This window comes from Myodes glareolus, chromosome 6 (assembly GCF_982192425.1).
Source record: "Myodes glareolus chromosome 6, mMyoGla1.1, whole genome shotgun sequence".
NCBI lineage: Eukaryota > Metazoa > Chordata > Mammalia > Rodentia > Cricetidae > Myodes > Myodes glareolus.
The window spans coordinates 85,392,603-85,418,464 of NC_142031.1; the positions used below are offsets into that span (position 1 = coordinate 85,392,603).

The window sequence follows — 25,862 nt, forward strand, 5'->3', positions numbered from 1 at the left end:
AGAATAATAAATTGTACAGCCCATGCACCCACTCCAAAGTTTATCCAAACTTTCCTTTCCCATTCCCTAGACCCTTTTATCCAAAGTGGGCAAGACTTCAAGTTTGCTTTTAGTATTAATGTCCCTTATAGTTCAACCATATTCCTGTACAACTTAGTTTTACACACTTAGCAAGTTACACTTTAGTATTTCTGAATCCAGATCAACAGAACAGTATGCTTTACCTCTAGGGAAGCACTTTTATTTTTCTGGCTGTACTACTAATCAAACCAAACTTAAAAGTTAATATGCACTTTTGAAGTGAAAATTATTAAGACACATTAAGAATAACAGATTTAGGCTGGAGAGATGGCTCAGCAGTTAAGAGCACTGGCTCATCTTCCAGCCATCTATAATGAGATCTGGTGCCCTCTTCTGGCCTGCAAGCACACATGGAAGGAATGTTGTATACATAATAAATAAATAAATAAATCTTTAAGGAAAAAAAGAATTACAGATTTGCTTTAAGGTTGATGGCTTTTGCAACTATTGTTTTAAAAAAACAATGAACATAATAAGTGGAGAGGTGGCTCATCTGAGTTGAGTTTCCAGCAATCATGTAACTCCAGTTCCAAGGCCCTTTTCTGGCCCCATCAGCACCAGGAACCCACACAGTGGACTTATATCATTTGCATACATGCAGGCAAGACACTCTTACATGTAAAATTAAAAGTAAATTAATCCTTAAAAAAAAAAAAAGATGCTGGATGGTGGTGGCGTACACCTTTAATCCCAGCACTCAAGAGGCAGAGGCAGGCAGATCTCTGTAAATTCAAGGCCAGCCTGAGCTAGTTCCAGGACAGGCTCCAAAGCAACAGAGAGACCCTGTCTTATAAAATCAAAAAAAAAAAAAAAAAAAAAAAAAGGAGGAAGAGGGGCAGGTGAATTCTCAGAGTTCCACACCAGAATTATATACAGAGGTAGCGAGGAGAGATTACAAAACAGAGGGCAGAGAATATTAAGACTTATGCCTTGTTGACAGATTTTGGCTGATCTTATCAGTCATGCTGTAAAGTGTGACACTTCAGTTTACAATCACACCCAATTATGGTCATACTTATAAACATTCATAAGACTGACAATGTACAAAACAAGATATCAAAAATAGATTTTTGAAAAAAATCAAAGAGTGACTTAAAACAAAGACAAAAAAAATACCAATGGTATACTAACCATTTATGTATTGAGTCTCGTAGACTCAAAATCAAGAGTGGATATTTTTATCTACTACAATTTGGACTCGAAATGTTTTGTTGTTGGTTTTTGAGACTTTGCTACTTTTAGGTTACTATCCTAAGTGAGCTATGAAGACAATAAAAAGCAACAAAATTCAAGTTCAAGGCCACACTAAAAGATCTGGAATTAGGGGTAGCTCCAAAAGTGGAGGTGAAACTCCAAAGGCGAGGCACAAGCCAAATGTGGCAGAATCCCCAGCACTAAAGAAGTTGAGACACTAAAGAACTGCAAAGTTTGAGAACACACTGGGATATACAACAGTAAATTCCAAAACACCCTGAAATACATTATAAAGACAAACTCCTCCCCATCTTCCACTATGTGCTCTCTCCCTCCCCCAAACAGAGGACAAACTGACTGAAAGTCTATTTAGGAAATGGTTGGGCTAAGCACAGTGGCTCACACCTTTAATCCCAGTACAAAGGAGGCAGAGGCATGTGGATTTCTGCAAGTTTGAAGCTCACCTGGTCCAGGACAGCCAGGAGAAGTCATGAAGGAAATCCTATAGGAAATAGGAAAATCAGAAAGCACACCCTTTGGGGAGTAGGCAGAGAAGAGGGGAATCCTTGGAATAGAGCAGGTAGTAAGAAATGAACAAGCACATTCAACAGCGCTGATGGGGACACTAAACTCCAAGGCTTGTTCATTCACTCCAGAAAGCAGACCCAGGACTAGTGGATAAGTGGTGTGGGAGAATTGTCTGTATTCTGTCAATCATGTTTTAAATAAAACACTGATTGGCCAGGCAGGAAGTATAGGTAGGTCAACCAGACAGAAAGTAGAGGCGAGGCAATGAGAACAGGAGTATTCTAGGAAGAAGGAAGCTTTTTCCAGAATCCTGCCCAGACCACCGAAGAAGCAGGATGTGACCTGCCCCACTGAAAGAGGCACCGAGCCATGTGGCTAACACAGATAAGAATAATGGGTTAATATAAGTGATAAGAGCTAATAAGAAGCCTGAGCTAACGGACCAATCAGTTTATGATCTTCTGGGGATCTCTGTGTGATTTTTCTCTGGGACTAAATGGCTGGTGGACTGGGTGGGACAGAAACCCCAATGAGCCCGGTCCTCATGTTACAGCAGGGTTCCAGTCAAACAACTTTTCACCCACTCCAGTGCTGAGGATCAAACTAAGACCCTGCACATATGAGATGAGGCTCTACCACACTGCATCCCCCAAAGTATTATCTTATTAGGAATTCCAAAGAAATGCAGTCAAGTTAAAAGCTGAAGTGCAACCACTTATATTAATCACTCAACTAACATTTAAAAACGTACATGCTTGGGGGCTGGAGAGATGGCTCAGTGGTTAAGAGCATTGCCTGCTCTTCCAAAGGTCTTGAGTTCAATTCCCAGCAACCATATGGTGGCTCACAACCATCTGTAATGAGATCTGGTGCCCTCTCTGGCCTGCAGGCACACGTGTAGGCAGATATTGAATGCATAATAAATGAATAAATATTTTTTTAAAAAAGTACATGCTTGGATATCAGTATGTCGATTTTTCAGAAAATTAGTAAACAACCTACCTCAAGATCCAGCAATATCACTTTTGGGTATACATCCGAAGGATGCTCAATCATACCACAAGGACATGTGTTCAGCTATGTTCATGGCAGCATTGTTTGTCATAGTCAGAATGGAAAAATCCTAGATGCCCCTCGACCAAAGAATGGATAAGGAAAACGTGGTACATTTACACAATGCAGTACTGACATGGGAAGTCCTTCTGTATATGTGTTACCTGTATTGGTTAATGAATAAAGTAACTGCTTTGAGCCTATAACAGGGTAGAACAGAGCTAGGTGTGGGAAACCAAGCTAAATGTTGGAAGAAAGAAGGCAGAATCAGTTGAGAGAAGCCATGTAGCCTCACAAGAGACAGACACCAGACATAACCTTGCCGGTAAGCCACAGGTTAAATTAAGATGTAAGAGCTAGCCAATAAAAAGCTAGAGCTAATAGGCCAAGCAGTGATTTAATTATACAGTTTCTGTGTGGTTATTTTGGGGCTGAACAGCCAGGAACAAACAAGAGACCTCCTACAGCAGAGTAATACACAGTCGAAGAAAATGACATCTTGAAATTTGAAGGCAAATGGATGAATCTAGAAAATATCATACTCAGTGAGGTAACCCATACCCAGAAAGACAAATATCATATGCAGTTGCTCATAAGTGGCTATATAGACATAAGGCAGGAAAAAAAAAGCCCACAATTCATAATCCTAGAGAACTGAAACAACAATGAGGACCCCAAGAGCGACTTACATGGACCTATTATACATGGGAAGTTAAAGACAAGATCTCCTGAGAAAAATTGGGAGCATGGGGATCATGGGAGAGGGTAAAAGGGGAGAGGAGAGGAAGGGAAACAAGTGGAGAAAAATATAGAGGTCAATAAAAACAATAAAAAAACCACACACACACACACACACACACACACACAGCTGACTCACCTCACTGCCATATAGGGTTTAGAGCAGGCCCAGGGCTCAGAGTCAGAGCACACATTAGCTTGTGTGAGATCTTTAGCTTGAGCTCTAGCACCACACAAAAAAGTGAATAAATGAAATAAACAAAAACACCCAAGAATGCCTGTATATTAGAATAGATCTATTTTTTATGAATACATGAAAACCAATAAGAATCATTTTGTTATCTGCAACAACAAAAATGATCATTCCTTTCAAGCTAAAATCAAAACAGAGGGGAAATAGGGAGGAGGGTTAAAGAGCAAAGAATAGAAATTTAATTCCTCCACTAAATAATTGATTATAAAAACAAAAAATGGTAACACAAAGGAAAACAAAGTTTGTATTCTTATTTAATATTGCAATATTTGTACATATAAATTGCAAACGAATAGCAACCAGGGTGCTATATGACTAATGAAGAGGCTATAGTAATTTTAAGACTCAGAACCACTTTCTTCAAATGGGTTTATCAATAATTCTAAGAGTTGGGTAGCTAGTGCATTTAAATATGTTTTTATGCGTACATCTGTGTGCACATGAAAGTGCCCAAGGAAGCCAAGAGGGCACTGGATTCCATGGAGCTGGAGCTATAAGGCCATTGTAAGCTACCCTATGTAGGTATTGGAAGCAAACTGGGGTCCTCTGCCAAAGCAGTTTGAGTACTTAACCACTGAACTATCTCTCCAGTCCAATATATTCTATTTGAACCCTATGTATGTCAAAAAATTCCTATAAAATTAACCTTTTACAGTTAATGTTGTTTTATGGCTTATATTAAAGAGACACTGTGCCTTTCCTTTTAGCTGCCTTACTACTGAGTTGCACTCCGAATTCCCAGAAGTTTCATGCTGGAGAAGGAAAAGGCTAAGGTTCTGGAGTGGACCAGAGAGAGTTTGTCTCCAGAAAAGACAGCTCACATAGCTCTCACAACTCAATAGGCTACCCTGAAGAAGACTGAAGACTAAGCCCATGGCTGGCGAGTCTATATACCTTGACCAGAACTGTAACTAAATCTCCTGTCAGGACCCAGAGACTGAACTCAATGGTCACTGAACCTCTTGTTCATCTTCCCAATGTGGAATAAACCTTTTCTCTAGGTTTTCCTAAATCTCCTCTTCCTGAATAACTATACCGGATACTACTTACTCATCACAATGCAATTTAACTACAAGTTATTGGGGAGGAAGAACTTAACAATTATATTCTCTCACATAACTCCCACTTTTACCAACACATGCCTAAAGAATTATCAATTATCAGCTCTTTACAGCATAATGAGGAATACTTGCAGAGTGTCTGGTCTGAAATTCTCTGCAAGAACCACCTAAGAAGGTGTCTACAGTCCTCCTTTATTTCATGCCAGTCATATTAAAACCAAGACTGCTGCAGTCTCACTGTGCAGTCACACTGACCCACACTGCTGCAGTCTCACTGTGCAGTCACACTGACCCACACTGCTGCAGTCTCACTGTGCAGCAGTCATTGCTTTAAGTGCTTGACATCAATCACTTTTAAACTTAAATACATCAAAAATAAACAGACAAAACACCAAGGAAACAACCAGAGAATTGAATTAAGTATCATTAGACAAATTTAAACAAAACAGTAACAACAAAAAAGCTTCAACAAAGGGTATTTAGATACTGCAAAATTCCCTTGGCTGTAGTTGGCATATTTCTGAAAGAGGAACATGCGGAGGCTTGCAGGCTGTCATAAGAACAGCACAACCTGTCAATCCCATCCTATCAAAAGGATGAAGCAATGTCAAAGATCCCTCTGGTTCATGGAAAAGACTTGGTCAATGGATCCAGTTCTTTTAACTTAAAAACCAAGTAACAATAGTGATGCCTTTTTAAATGAAGTCTACAAGTCAGATACTCTATCATTTAATACTACTAATAAAGTAAGATTAGTATTTTTAAAGTATCATTTACTTTACTATTTTTAATTATGTATCTCTTTGTGGGGTAAAGTCCATGGAGTGCCAGTGTCCTCCAAGGCCAGAGGCATCAGATTCCCCAGGAGCTGGAGATATAGTTTTAAATTACCCAATGTGGATGGTGGGATGCAAACTTAGGTCCTCTCAAAGAGCAATAAGCACTCTTAAAAGTCTCATTTTACAACTAAGTAAAATTCTAAAGAATTTACTAGAAAAACTGATAAAAGTTCAAATAAATTCTCAAGTTTAGCTAATAGAACAGTAACAAAGGAATCTTTAGTTCTGACAGCTGTACCACAATAATATAAAGAGTTAACATTATATAAACAAATTAAACCAGGCAGTGGTAGTGCACGCCTTTAATCCCAGCATTCAGGAGGCAGAAGCAGGTGGATCTCTGTGAGTTTGAGGCCAGCCTGGTCTACAAGAGCTAGTTCCAGGACAGGCTCCAAAAGCTACAGAGAAACCCTATCTTGAAAAAACAAAAAACAAAAAAAAAAAGAGGGGAATTCTCAGTATTATCTTCATATGTTTCATTTATGTCTAAAATTATTTCAACATTGCAAGTTTACCTTTTTTAAAGTGGAAAGTAAAGGGCTGGGAGATATAGCGATACAGCTTAGTTGACAAAGCGCTTGCCTTTCACGAGGAAGCCGTGGCTTGATTTCCAGTGGCCCATACCTGTACTCTCAGCACTTGGGAGGTGGAGGCAGGAAGATAAATTCAAGGTCACCCTTGACCACCGAGAACTTAAGGTCAGCCCGCACCCTCACCCCAGATACACACAAGTTAAGGCAAGCCACAGTCAAGTCTTTACCACCACGATGCTGGATAAAGTTAGCTTAACGGGAAAATTCTTTCCACCTCTGGTTTTGCCAGTCATACTACAGTAGCCAAGATCATATAATAATTGCAAACTCAGATTCGAGTCTTATTTCTAGGGTGTATTTAATACAATTTTCTTTTTTAAATGGACAATGTGAGAAACAGTACTTGGATTATATTCCTGAGAATAAAACAAGTATCCACAGATTCATACTTATAAAAATAAGTAACTGATGCATGGTGGAACACACTTTAATCCCAGCACTCAGGAGGCAGAGGCAGATGGATCTCTTGAGTTCTGAGGCAAACCAGGTTACACAGAGCAACCCTGTCTCAAAAAACCAACAAAAAATAAACAAATTGATGGAGAAAAGGAGTAACTTCACCATAAGCCCAGAGATCAAGGTCAGTGCCAACAGTCATGAATCCCATCCATATCACGTTCATCACCTAACATAGGATAAAAGTAGCACGTCTGTGGTCTTTCTCCCGTAAATAAACTTATAGCCTCTAATCATAAGAAAAGCATTAGATAAATCACAGTATAGGAACATTTTGCAAAACCCAACCGGTACCCCTCATTATGTCATTTATGTCAATGACATAAAAAGCAGGGAAAGTCTGAGAAACTGTCATAGGCAAAAGGGGCTTAAAGAAACATGACGACTAAAAATATAATGTAGAACGTTTATGTAATTTGGCACATTTACATAATGTGGTATATTTACATAATGTAGCACAAGTAATAGGATCAAGGAACAGTAAGGTAAAAATAACAAAATATGAATAAATCACAGGTTTCAGTTAAGAATGTGTCAAGGGACTAAAGAGACAGCACAGCAGTTAGGAGCTCTTTTCCTACACAGTATCTGGATTCAGTTCCCAGCACCATATCAGACAGCTCCTAACTACCCGTTAACTCCAATTCCAGTGGATTTGACCCTCTGGCCTCCACAGGCACCTACACACATAAGATGTACATTAACTCGCACAGGCACACATACACATGAAAAATTTAAAAAAGAAATTTCAAAAAATAAAGTACCAACATTTGCTCATTATTAAATGTAGCTAAACAATTCTCATGAATTTTTTCATACTATCAGCTATTGATGAAGAGACAATCATTGGAAGCCCATTTACAGGGCTGGTAGTAGACAAGGGACTGTCCCAAGGAGTACCTACATGTGGGCTCCCCTTTTTGAGAACCTCAGCATTGCGAGAATTTTCTCAGGAGATATCTTAGGCAGAAACCTTTTCTGATCTCTTGGAGGTTACTTTGTTATTTGTACTGCATTCTGTTGGTTACAAGCAAGCCACTAAGGCCCAAGCAGATTCAAGGGGAAGGGGAGTAAAGAGGTAAATCCTACTTATTAAAGGAGAAGATTAAAAATTTACAGGTATGTACCTTGTTGACAAAAGCCATGTGGAGCAAGCACAAGAGGCCCTGTACTCAACTCCCAACATGATTTTTTTTTCTTTATTTTGAGACAGGGTTTCTCTCTGTAGCCTGGAACTCATTCTGTAGACCAGGCTATCCTCAAACTCAAAAAGAAATGCCTGCTTCTGCCTCCCAAGTATTGGAATTTTTTAAAGGCAAACGCCCCCACCATCCTGCCCCAACAGGATTTTTAAATATAGATAAAAGTGTGTATGTGTACCAAAAGAGATTTGCTTTGAAAAGATGAACTACAGAGGGTCTGGATTTAGAAGGACCAGGTTTCACTATGGACCAAGGTGGAAAGCCTTCCTAAAAGGCTAGTTTACATACAGCCATAGAGGCACACATGCACAATCCCACCACAGGGGGATCAACATCACCCTAAGCTTTAAAGTAAGTTTAAGACCAGCCTGAATAACATGATCTCTTAAAAAAGGGGAAAAAAAAGGCTGTAAATTTGAGTAAGTAACAACACAATGCTTTTGATAACTCAACTTTCAGAAATCTTGGAAACCTGAGGGTATCCACTAATTTCAGAAGATGTAGAGACTGCTCAAAAGCAAAAACACTCCATGAAAAGCTTAGAGCTTGCACAATCACTCTACACAATGATGAATTCTGCTCTACTAAATGGCATCCTAACTCAATCCTATTATCAATGTAAGTTTCCTTCATGAATGACAGAAATATGAACAGAGTATGGACACATGAATATGAACACATAGGATATTATGAATATTCATGAATATGAACACATTTGGAATATCACACAACCTTAAAATATATCCGTTAATATAAGAACATATATCAAGTGAAATATGCCAGGCATAAATAACTTACAGTAATTAATGTAACTTAATACTATATAGTTATTATGCTGCACTGTGCAGAGAATTGCAAGAAAAGAAATCTGGACACATTCAGCACAAATATAATCATTATAGGCCAAATTGTGCAGTTCACAAGCAACAAAATAAACACCACTCGAACTTACAGTGCTGGAAACTGAGGAGCCTACGTCAACCGGAGGGAGGCTCCAGCAGCATGCCTACACACCACTGCTGGAATACCACCTAAGTTAAAAAGCTCGGTAAGCAGTAAATCTAAGTTCTGATCTGGGAACTTCCTGGCATTTTTCCCCTCCAAATATTTCTAGTCCAGAGTTGCTTGAATCCATGGAGAACCTGCAGATTCAGAGGGCCAACTGTGTAATGAACCTAAAGCAACCAAACTTGGGAGCAGAGAAGAATGGTGGATAGGGAGTAGGAGAAATAGGGAGGTGCTGGTGAAGGGATGAAATACTCAAGTCAGACAGGTGTAAATCACTCTGCATTTAAACTGGCTATGGTGGTGCAAGCCTATAATCCCAGCACTTGGGAGGCCAAGAAAGAAAACAAATTTGAGGCTGTCCTGAGCCACACACACGACCCTATCTCACAAAACAGATACAGGAGCTAGAGAGGTGGCTCACAGATGAAGAAAAACACATGCTACTCTTAGAACCCAAGTTTAGTTCACAGCACCCATGGTGGTACTTTACAGCTGCCTGTTGAGTCCAGCTCAAGGAGTAAAAACTTCTGATCTTCTCAACACCCACTCACGTGTACAACACCCACAAACACTCCCATAATAAAATAAAATATATCTCTTAAAAATAAAAATGTTCCTAGAAGTATTTTAGGTAAGAGATATTAGCTTAATATAATCATTCCATATTATATATGGGAATAAAAAAAGACAGCACACAGCACAAACAATCACAAACATAACATATCTTATCTTTTGTTTTTAGACAGGGTTTCTCTGTGTGGCTCTGGCTATCTTGGTATTCTGTAGACCAGGCTAGTCTTCAACTCACAGATTGGCCTGTCTCTGCCTCCAAAATGCTGGGGATTAAAGGCATGCGCTACCACCACCAGGCAACAAATACAATTTTAAACATGTAAATTGGGGGGTTAAAGTGATAGAAATTGTCAGAAAGAAAGAAACAGAGAAAAAAAGAAAGAAGGGAGGGAGGGAAGGCAGAATGAGAAAACCATCCCCAAAGTGTAATTCCCCATATTCTCTCAGAGTAAGAGACTTAGAAAAACAGAGTTTAGAAACAATTTCTGAACAATTAATTCTGAAAGCAGTCAATCAAACGAGAATACAATATCTAACTACTGCAAAAGAACACAGAAAACAAAGAAATTTATCAAAGAAACAGTTGAGAAGTTTCCCAAAGCTAACCAGCACTACATAGAAAGACTGAAAGTAGAACCAGAACCAAAATAGTACTGAAGTTTCAAAACACTAGTGGTAAAGATGTAATCCTAAAAATTCCCCAAGGGGAAAAACTAGGTCACACTATTAAACCAGAAACCAAAACAGCATCAGCAATCTCTAGACTATTATCTGGTAAAGTAAACATGCAAGTGATTTCCTGCAGAACTATTGGCAGAATATTCTCTCACACACAAGAGAATGCATACTACACATAAGGTAACACTCTACAAAATTACAAGTATGGTGGATATTCAAATGCATCACTATGAATAAACCTTACAAAAAAAGAGTGTGATGCTATTTATTTTTTAAAATTTAGAAAACTTAATCTAAACATGAATATGTAGCAAAAACATGCAAAACACATTTGAATAGCGTAAAATTTGATAGTAGTTACTTCTAGGGAAGAAAAGCGACAGAAGAATTTATATGTAAAGAACAAAATGTTACTATCTATCATTTTGGTGATGGATCACCACCCATCATTAATCAACTTAAAACTACACTGTAGAGGAGGTTGGTGGTGGTGGTGCACGCCTTTAATCCCAGCACTTGAAGAGGCAAAGACAGGTTGATCTCTGTGAGTTTGAGGCCAGCGTGGTCTACAGAGCTAGTTCCAGGACACAGGCTTCAAAGCTACAGAGAAGTCCGGGAAGGGGGGGGGGGACTATGCTATAGAACTATTTAAATTACCTGCATACACCAACATAAAGAGTCTTCTCTCAATAAAACATCACCTTAGCACACAACTTTATGGTCATTAATACCCCATATCTTTGACAAATATTACAGTAAAACACCCCCAAACTGTATTTGTTCTGTTCAGTTGTGGGAATATGACAATGCTACTACGTAAGCACATATGTGGAACAGAAGCTGCTTAGCCAAATCAAATGACTTCTGTTTTAAACAGAAGTCTGGTCTAACACAAACAAAATATCAACTCATTTAAACTTATCTGCTCAGTCAATTTTTTTGAACGCTCTTTAAAGCTCTTTCAGGATGAATGAGAAGAGGCAGTCTGATGGTATCAAGCAAGCAGGAGGCCAAAGCAAAAGTATGGGTATATACTGAAACTCTCTTAAGAGGGAGTGAAGGTTAATTTTTTTTTAAAAAAAAAAAAAAAGGAGGGGGGGAGAGGGAGTGAAGGAGATTTTATGGGAATTTTAGCTTTCTCAAAATTCAAATATACACAAATTTATAACTGGCAAATCATCCCATACAAAAAGCATATTGTAGCCTCTGAGTGTTACGATTAAAGGCATGTACCAGCACACCCACACAAAATAGCCTAGTTCTGTTTTGTTTCTAAACACAATTTAAATTTTCCAAAAATATTTTTGGAGATTAAAAATGGGATTATAATGTCTTCTGCACAAAAAAAGCAGAATCCATATTGCATAGGAAGATTTCTCACAGCAAAAGTTAAGGAAAATTCCTTTGATGTTTCCCAGCAGAAAAGCAAGTGGTGTTTAACTGAAAAAGTATTCAACAGTTGCACAAACATTTTACTTGGATACTGGACAGTGAGGCTGGAGGTACAGTTCAGCGGTAAAACAGGAGCTGACCATAACATATGAGTCTGAGAACTGGTCTCCAACTCTCACTCCAGAAGAAGAGCATCAGTTCTAACAGAAAAAAAAAAAAAAGAACATTTAGACAAAAAAAAAAAAACTAATGCAAAATTAATGTAAAGGGAGAATATTTACTAACAGATTGCAGAATTAATAAACGACATCACTGAAGCTATAACCAAACTACTTAGAATATTAAAGCTGCATAGGTCAACAGAAACAACATCATTTTTTCTTTTATGTACTTGTATGGGCACAAAGGCCCGAGGATGCCCATACCACAGAGAGCTAGAGAATTTTAAGTCTTACAAATAAACTGCTTAGAACACTGCCTTTCTAATTTCAAATTTTAACCGAGGACGCAGTGTATAAAGAATTATCAAGATAGAATTCCTATGATCCAGCCCAGTGCCCTTGACTTCAGTCTGTTGCTACACAAATCAATGGCTATTACTATTAGTCTTCAGCCTCAGTGTCCACAAATGGCTGCACTATTCTAGTTCTGTCATCTTAAAAAGCAGAGAAAAAGCTACACGCACCCTCCCCGTCAGAAAACTCACAGAAATTAAACAACTGGTCTCATCCTTTTCTCCAACTTTTTAAACTTATGTTTTATTTTTGTGAATGTGCTTATGTCACGCGTGCTTGTGGGGGTCAAAGGACAACCTGAGGGAGTGGATTCTCTTCATTCATTAAGTCACACATTTTGTGAAACGGCCGTACATGTATAGTGATGACAGAATGGCTCCTACTCTCTTTTCCTAGTTTGACAGCACAGCCAGAATGAATTTCCTATGCTGGGAACTAGACCCAGAGCTTCACACATGCTATGCTAGGCAAGTATCTATTTCAAGTTCAGGACAAGAACAATCCTTTCACCCCGTCAAGTACATCAGTTAAGCTATAAAAAGAGAAGTACAGCGTTGCTGACAGTCACATTTTGCTTTGCTAGAAATTTTACTTGGGGAAAAAAAAGTTCCATCGTTGTTTGCTATGAACAGTGTGGTCTAAAACTCAAATTACATGCAGATTTGAACTATATAAAGAGTACACACATATACAGGCTATAGCAAAACAAAACAAAACACCACCACCAAACTGTCTGGTAAACTTTTATTAAATTAGAACTTCCCAGCACAGGACAATGTAGCATATAAAAGAAGAATTAGGTAGTTAGTATTGGCTCTAGCCTATAATTCCAGCAATCAGGAGAACTTGAAGCCAGAGAATTGCTGTGAGTTTAAGGCTAACCTGGGCTACAGAGTGAGAATTTACCCCAAATAAGAATTAACAACACTTGTGGTGCTTTTTCCAGACTGTTTGTCCTTATCTTTTAATTATGACATGATTCTAAAACTGTAAGGTATAACTAACAGGCAAGAATATGGAAAAACCTCAATAATCACAATGAAAGAAAACAGGTATCAAACTTATAAACTGGAGGTTTGAAGAGACGGTTCAGTAGTTAAATCACATTGACTGCTCTTCCAGAGTACCAGGGTTTTGACTCCCAGCCCCTACACAGTGCTTACTACCATTCTTAACTCCAGTTCAAGGGGATCCAACACCCTCTTCTGACCTTCACAATTAATGCACATATATGGTACACAATAAATAAAAGCAGCTAAAACACTCACATAAAATTAATTAATTTAAAAAACTTTTAGTATATACTGTATGATTTAAGTGATAGGTAAAAACAGATTAAACTATTATAATATATGGGAATCAGAAGCCAGAAAACAAGAAAATGCATATGGTAATATGGATTAACTATAGACCTCGGACAAATTAACATGTCTTCATTAACAGTGACAGGACCTAGTGGCAGGATTAACTTTGAAATGGTAGCAATGAGTTTGGCAATATTTTGAGATTCTTGTAGTGACTATACTCTGTTTTCTAAAAATGACAAGTCAAAACGTAGTCCTATACTACGGGAATTTGGACATACTGTACTTGAAAAATACTAAATTTCAGTTAGAAATTAGTGAAAATGAAATCTATTCCTGTTTATTCACAGATACAAGGGAGGGTCTAAAGGCCCTAGTTTAAAAACTCTGATTTAGTCTTTACACAACAGCAACTTGAAATAGAAAAAAAATGTGTACGTGAGGTGGTACCTAGTCTTCACCCAGGCAGCTTGATATAAGAATATGATATTCAAGAGCAGGATGAGGATTTGTTTTTCGGTTTAGTTTTTTGTTTGCTTGTTTGTTTGTTTGTTTGCTTTTCTTGTAGACCTGGCCTCAAACTCACAGAGATCCCACTGTCTCTACCTCCTGAGTGGGACTGGGATTTGAAGACATGTTTGGAAGCATATAAAGGGCAATTAAATTCACTAAAACTTAGTGCAATGTCAAAAAAAGGGGGGGGGAGCCGGAAGAAACAGGCTCTGGGGCAGTGTTTCTCAAGCTTCCTAATGCTAGGACCTTTCCTCATGATGTGGTGACCCCTCCCCCGATAAAATTATTTCATTGCTACTTTGTAACCATAATTTTATTACTGTTATGAATTGTAATGTAAATTATCTGATATGCGACCCCATTGGGATCACAATCCAGACGCTGAGAACCACGGCTCTGGAGTATTGCAACATCTACTGATCAATAGGTGAAAAGAATGAAGAAAAGGAGGTTAAAAATCAGCAACCAGGAGTGTTGGGGTGAACAAGAGTGTGACACCCCTGAAGGCCAAAGAAACGCTTAGAGAGAAGAAGTAATCAACTGTCAAGCACTGCTCAGAACTGTACTTGATCAGACAGTAGAACCACAGAATAACTTAAAGCATTCAAGCCAAAAACATTGCATATACCTACACACAGAGGTAAAGAAAGTAGTCAAATATGCACAGCTATCAAAATATAAATTCAAGCTGGGCGGTGGTGGCGCACACCTTTAATCTCAGCACTCAGGAGGCAGAGGCAGGCGGATATCCATGAGTTTGAGGCCAGCCTGGTCAACAAGAGCTAGTTCCAGGTCAGCTAGCAGCTAGGGCTGTTACACAGAGAAACCCTGTCTCAAAAAATGTGTGTGTGTGTGTGTGTGTGCATATAAAAAATTCAGGCAATCAAAGTCCTCTTTAGCCTCACTCTCAACTGGAATAAAAAGCTCTCTGGATAATTATCTCCCTTATTCCTGGGACTAGGAATCTTGTATTTAAATAATGAAGCAGTAGTTTGAACCAGGCATTCCTGGAATTCCAATACCAGAGAGGGAAGAAGAGGAGCTGAGTCAGCACGAATGTGATAGTTTACAAATAAGAGGAAACCAACACAATGCAACAGAGCAAATGCTAAACACTAGAAGTCAAAAAAGCTTTCCTGACAAACAACATACTGAATGGGTGGGCCATGTATTTTGGGGAAAACCGATTCAATTATCAGCTCAACCACCTACTATGACTCTAACTCTGATCCAATTATTTAAATCCTCAAAAATTTGATATTCCGTTAAGGTTGAGGGCGGTCAGAGAAAACTTCACACAAGCATGGTGACTAACACAAGCAATCCCAGCACTTGGGAGGCTGAGGTAGAAGATCCAGGCCAGTCTGGGCTATGGTGACTGTCTCAAAAAATAAAACATGAAAACAAAATGCTTTTGTAGTGTAGGTTGAGAGACAAGGAGATGCTGCAGGGTAACTGCTTAAATCAGTACTTGACATGAAATGCATAAATCACAGCCTGTTATTAGAACCACCCAAGATTCATCTACTATCCTCATGCAATCGACAAATGAATAAATATCTAATGTTTAAAGTGACTACCCTTTCGTACATCATTTACTGAACCCTGAAGTGTTTCAAGTTAGGTTCTACTTTATTTAAATACTCCTTTAAATTATTTTATTTTTGAAATCTATTCAATGACTTCTGAAACCAGCGAAATCCAAAGGTGGAAAAAGAGAAATAAAGCAATGCATTTCAGTGGACTTTATCAAAACATTATGGAGGACGTGTGTTAAGTGCATTTATCTGAATTTCCTTCTCTTCCATGTGGTTCTCTCACATAAGGGATGATAGCATTAACAGCTCTAATGTCAAAGGGTAAGTTCACTAGGAAAACGGAGAAGCCGGACAGGAACCCAATCTGTGCAGTTCCACTCTGCTATCCAGTTTACCCCTGCTGAAGATCTTGTGCTTTGACAAAATCTGACATATAAGATGCATCCATGTTGGGGGCTGGAGAGATGGCTCAGTGGTTAAGAGCATTGCCTGCTCTTCCAAAGGTCCTGAATTCAATTCCCAGCAACCACATGGTGGCTCACAACCATCTGTAATGAGGTCTGGTGCCCTCTTCTGACTTTCAGGCATACACACAGAAAGAATATTGTATACATAATAAACAAATAAAATAAATAAATATTTAAAAAAAAAAGATGCATCCATGTTATGCGGTTTGATGAGTTCTTACAAATGTGCCTGTGTTGCACCCACCCACCATTAGATAATCCCCATCGCTCTAATGTACCTGCACTCCCCTGTCAAGTCCACCCCCATTCAGATTTAGGGCAGCCAATGATCTGCTGTCAGCAGAGTTGTATGTAATTCTAGAATTACATGTAAATGAAAATTATATATCAATTAAGATGTACATGTAAAATTCTAGAATTTCATATAAATGAATTCGGAGACATACTCCTTTGTGTCTGGTTTCTGTCACCTCACAATGTATCTAAGATCTGTGTATGCTGTGTTTACATCTGCTTCTTTCTTCCCTCTTTAATTATCTTCATGGCTTTGGGTTTTAAAGGGACTAGGAGCAGTGTCCAGGATGTAGTTAAGGATACAGAGCCTACCAGCAACTTCCAAGTCCACATGAAAAGTTTAATACTTTCAAGGAAAAGTATTCCTTTTCTTGCCAAGAATTGCATTGGCTTTTTTAGAAGGTAGTGCTGAAAAGTCATGTTTGTACTGTTCTCAACAACCTAGAGATAAAAACGGGGGCTAACACTACTTTGGACTTTGCTACAGTTTCATACTTGACTTCAAATAGTGACCGAGATCACCTTCTTAATTTCTCCACACTTGGGAAGAAATAGCTCTTCCTCCTTGCCTTAAGAGTTTTCAATTAGGAATGACAGTGAGACAAATTTGGGGTGCACTGGTTTGACTTCTAGCTTTTTGTCATCGTCTTCCTCCCAGATAAACAGACCCCAATTATAAAAATCAAATTAGGGGGACAAGCAAAGGTTTCATGAGTCTTTTAGAGAAAATGTTACTTACAGATCCGAACGTTCACTTTAGCGATGTTTAAATCCATCCGTGAAGAGGACTAGAACAAGAACCTATCTAGGCACAGTCACAGTCCTAATACACAAAAGAAGTGCCCTGGAACACAGCTGGACAGGGTCCAACATGTCTAAAGCATTTGGTACAGAGATGGTTCCTCATGAGAATAAATAAAAACCATAAAAGTAAAAACATTAACAACCATAAAAACCAAACAACCATTTCAGCCTTCAAGTCACCAATTTACCCACGAGGGTAATGCAAACATCTGATGTCCTGCTTTGCTGAATTAGCCTGTTTATCAGTGTGGGGTCCCAGAGGGAGGCTTGAAGTCAGGTACTACACAGCACAGCACTCCTGCTGACTCTTCCTTCTGGAAACGAACACTTCTTGTACCCCAAAGCAGAAATCATCATTTTTCTGACACAAATCCAACCACTATTCCTGAAGTCACCATGTTCCATTAGTGTTGTCTGTTAAGTATTCGTTTCAATCTTACAGCATCATCACCCAATGTACCTGTCTCCTAACTAGACTAACCTGATTGCATCAGCTACCCTTTATCTAACCAATCACCTTTAAGAAGTGGGACCTAGTTAAGGCATGGCTACCTAGAGCCCAGGAAGAAAAACTGGGACGGACCAGGTGCTCACTTTCTCTGGGTGATTCCTGCAGGACACAGCAGAACTCAGACCTCCCATTCTTGTGGCGTGAGTCTCCTTTTAACAATTAAAAATATAATTGTTTATCTTTAAGCTGGCCTGGTTATTTCCCGAATCAAGCGAACAGTTACAATTTAGCTAACCAATCCTTCAAGGTACCTCAAAAACAATACCATTCCAAACTCTCTATCCTACCTCTCACCACTTCCCTTTAGTGATTCACATTTAAAGCGCCCACTTCCTGCAAACAGAGGGCACACTAATAAATCTCACTGACTCATAAAGATCATAAAAGATCATCCTGAATTAAAATTTAAAAAGACTCAGCTCTGTCAAGTTTAATGTAGCATGTTCGTGCAACCTCAAGACAAACATCTTTCCCAACAGTATCATTACATAGAAGCTACAGGGCTTTTGTGGCTACTCAGTTGACTACAAAAGGCAGAAAGCAAGCACCTGCTTTACAGGTGGAGTAGGACAACCTCATGCAGTAATTAACAGTGCAAAAGTAATATGCCAGTGTCACAGAATTCAGAGAGCAGTAATGAACAGTCTGAGCACACAACACTAACAATAAATTGACCCTATCAGTCTTCCTTTAGCTGAACTGTCAAACAACCAGAGAACAAAAGGAGAAGCCACAAGTCAGTGACAGGATTACCAGATCAGGTCAGCCATTAATCATTCAGCTATGTTCAACTAAGAACAAATAACAAGCCACTGGTTTTCTTTTTGTGGTGCTGAAGACCAAGCAAGGGCCTACTATCTAGCTCTACCACTCTCCCATCTCTCAACAGCCCCACTGAAAGTGCTGTTCTTCCTCCTAGCCTATCCCTGCTCCCATTCTCCTTCCTAGAAATTTACTTCTATGAAGTTTGACAGTAAGTGGAAACACCCACATCTCCAATTCAAGGACTGCTTTTCTTTCTGGGTTCCACTCTAAACTGAAATCCACGTCTCTTATAAGTAAAATTTCCTTTCTTAACACACTCCAGTTTTCATCCAATTATACAAAAACTCTTCCTTTCCTTTTTTAAAACTAGTGACGCTCTGCAAGACATGGGAGTACAAACCTGTAGTTTCAGCTACTTGAAAGACTGAGGCCGGTCACTTGAGCCCTAGAGTTCCACAGCAGCCTAGGCAACACAGTGAGAACAAACAAACAACCGCTTAAGTTCTAAACAGTTTGTAACTGCATCTAGAAAACATACACATCCTGAAGGTGTCTGAAGCCGGCCTGGGAGGAAGTTATGCTGTACAGTGAACCCAAGAGGCACTGACTATCCTGAAAAGAAGATCTGCGGGGGGGGGGGGGGGGGGGGGGGGGATTTGTCTTTTTGTTCATTCCAGCCTGAAAGACACCTTGCAGGCACAAAGCACTCAGCAAACCTAATAACAACAGAAAGACACAGATTAAATACTTTATCACTGTGAACTTTGCACTTCTCTGTAGACTGTAGCCTAGAGTAGATGAAAGCAGAAAGCATCCCAAATAGTAAGCACATCATTTTGAGTTAAATTATTTCTCATTTGTAGGAATCTATAAGGAACTACATGTTCAGTAGAAGTACCAGGTCCTTACCAGAGGTGACTGTTTTAGGAGGTGGGGACCTACGCTGCCCAGAGGGTCAGATACCCTCAAGTGACAGATTAGCTCCTATGGTCTCCAACTCATAAGAACATCTAGTAACTATCCCTTTCCAACATCAGGAACACATCCCACCTAATTAAGAAAACAAAATGCAATTTCATTTAAGTCAGTGATAAAGTAGCTTAAAACTACTTTAAAACCTTTTTTTTTTTTTTTTTTTTTTTTGAGACAGAGATAAGGTTTCCCATATAGCCCTGGCTGGACTCAGAGATCTGCCTCCTCTGCTTCCCTGATCACTGGAATTAAAAGTGGGTGCCACCACTGCCTGCCCGATGTCCTTCAGATTTTTAAATTCACCTATATATCTTTTGTTATTTCTGCTTTTCAGGTACTCAACACCTAACAAATACAAACTACCCACTTGCTTCACTTTTTTTTATATTACAAATCTTACTCTGAGAATTTTACCACCTTTTTAGTTTTTCATTTTTAAAAAAAAAACAATCTATTTTGTAGTGAAGGTCATTCTAGATAAACAGAAATCTTAACACTTCCAGAGATAATAATTATCCTCCCTTTCTCTCTCAGTAATTGGCTCCACCCCTGTAAGAAGCCCCATTAACAGTAGACAGCTTACAAGAACCAGAGCTCTGTTCTGGGTCCTGTTCTGCACACAGATACAAAGTAAGCCTGCTAAGCAGTAACGTTTCTAAAGTCAAGATTTTAATTTTCAAGAAGTTAATGTAAAGCCAAACACGAACACCACAACCTTGATGATAATTCCTTTTGTTTATTTCGTGTTTTTTTAATTTTTTAAATTTATTATGTATATAATATTCTGTCTGTGTGTATGTCTGCAGGCCAGAAGAGGGCACCAGACCTCATTACAGATGGTTGTGAGCCACCATGTGGTTGCTGGGAATTGAACTCAGGACCTTTGGTAGAACAGGCAATGCTCTTAACAGCTGAGCCATCTCTCCAGTCCCGTTTGTTTTGTTTTTGAAACAGAGTCTCACTTTATAGCCAAACGAGCCTGGAAACCTGACATTTCAAAATTCTCCAAAAGAAAACATTGAATTTATTTTAGTCTTAACAAGTTAATACTAAAGTACTTAGTATTTTTGGGTTGGGAATGAGGCTCCCTGTTAGTGTACACTGGTGCAAGGACAGTGTCCAACCCCTGTACCACACACATTCAATCTATTTGGCAACTCATAAAAGCTTCAAACTGGCAAACTGCTTTAACTATTACAGGCCTCAGTATTTAGTTAAACCTAGTATGTGAACCCCAAGTGTGAACAAGCTATTTATTGAGTTCTTGAAGTTAAATTATTCAAAAATGATGATTCACATTCTTTAATCCCAGATCATAGGAGGTGGATGCAGAGGCAGGGAGTTCTCTGTGAGTCTGAGGCCAGCCTAGTCTACATATAGTGCTAGAGACAGCCAGAGAGGCAGATACATAGTGAGACTCCTCAAAGGAGGCTCAACAAACAAACAAACAAAAAGGTAAGTTATGACAACATACAGTAGATATGGTCACATATTACCTAATAAAAGTAACTTCCAAAGTGTTTTGTACATATTTCTCTGTAGTTTTGGAGCCTGTCCTGGAACTAGCTCTTGTAGAACAGGCTGGCCTCGAACTCAAAGAGATCCGCCTGCCTCTGCCTCCCAAGTGCTGAGATTTAGGTATGTGCCACTACTATTCGGCTGCAAAGTGTTTCAATAGATAATATTTCAATAATTAATAAAAATTAAACTGGGGAAATAGAGCACTCTGAAATAGGAAGGGGAAAAAAGGTATGGGCTGGGCATGTAGCTCAGTAATAGATGGCTAGACTAGCATGTATGAGACCCTGGGTTCAATCCCACCTCGACCAAAACAACAAAAGTGAGCTATCACGATATTCATATGTTCTAGGACACTGGATGTTACTAAAACTTAAATAACTAAATCTCCAACATAATATTACATACAAATTTGTAACTGTTATAAATCAAGAATTTAGTAAAGGATCTTTTTTATCCTCACTGACCTAATGGTCTGATCATACTACTGAGAGGGGTTCCAAAGGGTGTTCTTTCTGGGGCAGACTAGGGATAGCTACTGGAAAGATGGCCCTTCTCAACTCATGCTACATAAAGACATTGACTCAAATAAGAAACGCTTTACCAAAGGACACGGTCAATAAGACAAAACAGCAGCCTACAGAATGGGAAAAGATCTTCACCAACCCCACATCAGATAGAGGTCTGATCTCCAAAATATACAAAGAACTCAAGAAATTGGTCAACAAAAGAACAAATAATCCAATAAAAAAAATAGTGTACAGACCAAAACAGAGAACTCTCAACAGAGAAATCTAAAATGGCTGAAAGACACTTAAGGAAATGTTCAACATCCTTAGTCATCAGAGAAATGCAAATCAAAACAACACTGAGATTCCATCTCACACCTTTAAGAATGGCCAAGATCAAAAACACTGATGACAACTTATGTTGGAGAGGATGTGGAGTAAAGGGAACACTCCTGCATTGCTGGTGGGAATGCAAACTGGAACAGGCCCTTTGGATGTCAGTGTGGCAATTTCTCAGAAAATTAGGAAACAACATTCCTCAAGACCCAGCAATACCATTTTGGGGTATATACCATATACCCATAAGGACATGTGCTCAACTATGTTCATAGCAGCTTTGTTTGTCATAGCCAGAACCTGGAAACAACCTAAATGACCCTCGACCAAAGAATGGATAAGGAAAATGTGGTACATTTACACAATGGAGTACCACACAGCAGAAAAAAAAAAAAATAAAGACATCTTAAAATTTGCAGGCAAATGGATGGAGCTAGAAAACATCATTTTGAGTGAGGTAACCAAGACCCAGAAAGATAAATATCACATGTACTCACTCATAAGTGGTTTTTAAACATAAAGCAAAGAAAACCAGCCCACAAGAGAACCTAGACAACAATGAGGACACTAAGAGAGACTTACATAGATCGAATCTACATGGAAGTAGAAAAAGACAAGATCTCCTGAGTAAACTGAGAGCACAGGGACCCTGGTAGAGGATTGAAGGGGAGGGGAGAAGCAGGGAGGAGAACAGAGAAAAATGTAGAGCTCAATAAAAAAACTGTTTTTCTTATAAAAAGAGCTGAAAACAAGCTGAGGCTGCAGCTCAGAGATAGAGTACTTCCAAGTATTTCTAAGGTCCTAGGAATACCATGGGCACAGGAAAAGGGGAAGACGGGGCATCAGTGGGCATAAACGTGGTGATTTCAAAACAACTACCTAAAGATCACCAAAAGCAAGCAACAACCACAACACCACAAACAAGGAGCTGCAAAAATCACTCACCTGCCCAGCATTCAACACAAAGCAGACCGGCCGACACACTCCAGCAATCCTAACTCTCAAGAGGTGGAGCAGAGGAGCAGAGGATCAGTTCAAGGCTAGCCTGGAATAAAGGAGACCCTGTCTAAAAGTGTCGGCGGGGGGGGGGGGGGGGGGGGGGGGGGCAGAAAAGTGCAGATTATGGAGCTTTTCGAACTTTACCTTTCTCAAGTGTACTCCTTAAATTAACTGCTAGGAACTGGTAAGTTTCTGTCAATTTAAGATGTTTTGTACTCACCATAGAAACTCTAAAATCCAAGTAGTTCCCACTTTTATTATCTTCACTGAGTTTACAGAGCAGTGAGATGGGAAGTGGTCTAGATTATGTAACTGGGGTCTGCCCAAAATTCAAAGAACCTCAGGCTATCCTCAGCTAAAGAATACAGTTCTTCTAACAGGTTATCACAGCCATAATCTACAACAAACTTTAAACAGCAGGATTCAAGGTCATTTTAACTTTTTGTTTGTTAGTTCTTTGTTTTTGGTTTTCAGAAGATAGGGTTTCACTGCTGACAGTTTTGGCTGTTCTGGAACTCACTTTGTAGACCAGGGTAGCCTCAAACTCAGAGAGATCCACCTGAGTTTAAAGGCAAGAACCGCCGCCACCACCAATGTTCACCTGGGTCATTCTACTTCTAAAATTAGTTCACTAAAAATACAGGGCTGAAGAGAGGCCTGAAGGAGTAAGAGTGCCATGGCACCAGGTCTGAGCCTCATAACCCACATGATGGAGAGAACTAGGTCTGACCTCCACCTGCACCTTGGCTAAGTGGCAAGTGCTCGGGTATGACCCACACACACACCCGAACATATGTGTTAGCGCGCACTCTCTCATAAAATGAAATAAAGAAAACAGGAACAAGGAAGGATCACTGAGAATCCAAAGCCACCACTTTTTTCTAACTGTCTAAACATACCTGAAACTACTGCGTGAATAAATTCTGAAGTTGAAAAAGAAACCACAACCAAAAAGTCTTGTATTAGTCTTAGACCACTGTTTTATCTAATTTCTCTTTAAAAAAATAATCAAAACTGCATTTTGCAGAAAACATAGAATGTTTCCTAAGAAGTTAATTTTATTCACTGTACTAGTATTTTCAAGGCAGCCTTGCTTTGTATCCACTAAAACTTGCCCATCATGTTGCCTCAATTCCTGAGTGCCAGAAGAATAAAAAACCCTAGTGGGATAACTTTACTACTTTCTCTGCAAGGTACTGTTACAATATACTTTTAAATGATTACACATAACACATAAATATTCATGAAACACAGATACGTTACAACAACAATGGTATGAGGGGAAACATTCACTCCCAATATTATATACTATAAAAGAAATATTTATCAACTCATGTATAAGGACATGGACTCCAATAGTTTTTAATAAATCTCCATATCTAGGTGATACAATGGCAGCCTGCCAAGAGACAGCCAAACAGAATTACTGTTGAATTCAAAGGTTTCCACTACACACTATACATCAGAGGAAACACAAACTTTCAAGAGCTACTTTTTCTGACCATATCAACTTATGAATCAACTGTTCTTAGAAGCACAGCTATTTAGACACCATCCCATCCCTTTTGATGATATAATCTTAGGGATTTAGTAATTATGTGGCTTACTACCATAAAACAGTGTGCGCTGGCGTGCCGGCCACAGAAACTAAACAGCACTCTCACTTTAGTAACCTGCAGTCTTCAGAGAAACAAGACACCCAACAGTAAAGCACAAGTGGTGAAAGCTCTGCCTATCGCTCCAAGTCATCAAAGCAACCGCTCAAGAGCTAGGGCCAAGAATGGAGAAATACAAATAAAAATACAAACACTCAAGTGAGAACACACAATGAACACAACAAGGCACCAGGCAGAAACTGTTAAGACTTTGGGAGAAAAAAAAACAAAAACCCACAAAACAAAGAGAAAACACATCCATTAAAAACAAGTAAAAACCAACAAGATTTAAAGTTTTATACACAGAGAGAGCGCTCAGGGGCTGGAGAGCAATTACAGCTGCTCTGGCACAGGACCTGGGTTCGGTTCCCAACACTGAGATGGCAGAGCAGATCACAGGAGCCTGTAACTCCGGCTCCAAGAGACCTCACGCCCTCTCACTCCCTCTTGGCTTCCACCAGCGCCAGGCATACAAGTGGTGGTGCGCGTGGAACATTTACACACGTGTGGCAAACACAATACAAGCAATATAAAAATGAAGAGAGACAAGAATGGTGAAACACTGTGATTCCAAAAATCGGAGGCAGGAGGATCACTTTGAGACCAGCAGAGGTTACACAGTAAGCCCAAGGCCAACCCACCAAACATTTGGGGATCCTGTCTTAAAGGAAAACAAAAACAAAAAACCCTTTAACCATCTGCAGGGGATGGGAGGTGTTGATGCACTCACTAAATACCAAACAGGTTAAGGAAACAAACAGAGGCATGCTCACTGCCCATTCGGAAGGCCTACAAAAGCACTTCTTTAAAGAAAGAAGAAAATACCATTTAGCTGGGTGTGCAGGTCCAGGCCCTCTAGCTTAGCACTGGGGACACAGAAGCAGGTGATCTCTGAGAGTTCAAGGCCAGTCTGGTCTACTCAGTGAGTTACCCACCTGCCAGCAGGGGTTACATAATGAGCCCCCCACGCCCCGGTCTTCAAATGCATAAAAATTATCATCTAAGTGTTGCAAGAATGTGTTTTTATGTCTATATTCTTGGAAAATTCTGTAACAATCAGAATAACTTCCACACTTGTTTAGAGGTGGTGCAGGCCTACAAAAGGAACTCTGATTGCACAACAGAGAAAGTAAATGAAATAATATCTATTAGCATTCAGAAGCCACGGCATGTTTCTGCCAGAACATACTGTGACTCACTCTCTTCGTGCAACTCGCTACTTCTCCATCCACGGAGTCGCTCAGATAGAGAGAGTTCCTGTGCTAATCCCACAGTAAACCTCAGTAATTCTCACATCACAGTAGCTGCAAACCTTTGTTAACAGAAAAAGAATGGTATTTCCAAAATAGCCACAAAACACGAAGACAACTCAAATTCCCTAATAATCCCTTTACGAGACTCCTGCCAGCTTTATTTTGATACATTAAACATGTGGGGCCTATTTTAAAAGTTCTCTAGGACTTAACAAGACAGTTTCGTAGTAGTTGTTTTTAAGTTCTCAAGCTGGTTTCAG

The 25,862-nt window shown here is 39.3% G+C and overlaps 1 protein-coding gene across 7 annotated transcripts in view; it reads right to left on the reverse strand.

Moving 5' to 3' along the window:
- The window catches only part of Ppm1b (protein phosphatase, Mg2+/Mn2+ dependent 1B), a 60,319-nt gene that overhangs the window by 32,595 nt on the left and 1,862 nt on the right, over positions 1 to 25,862 (reverse strand). The window lies entirely within an intron of this gene.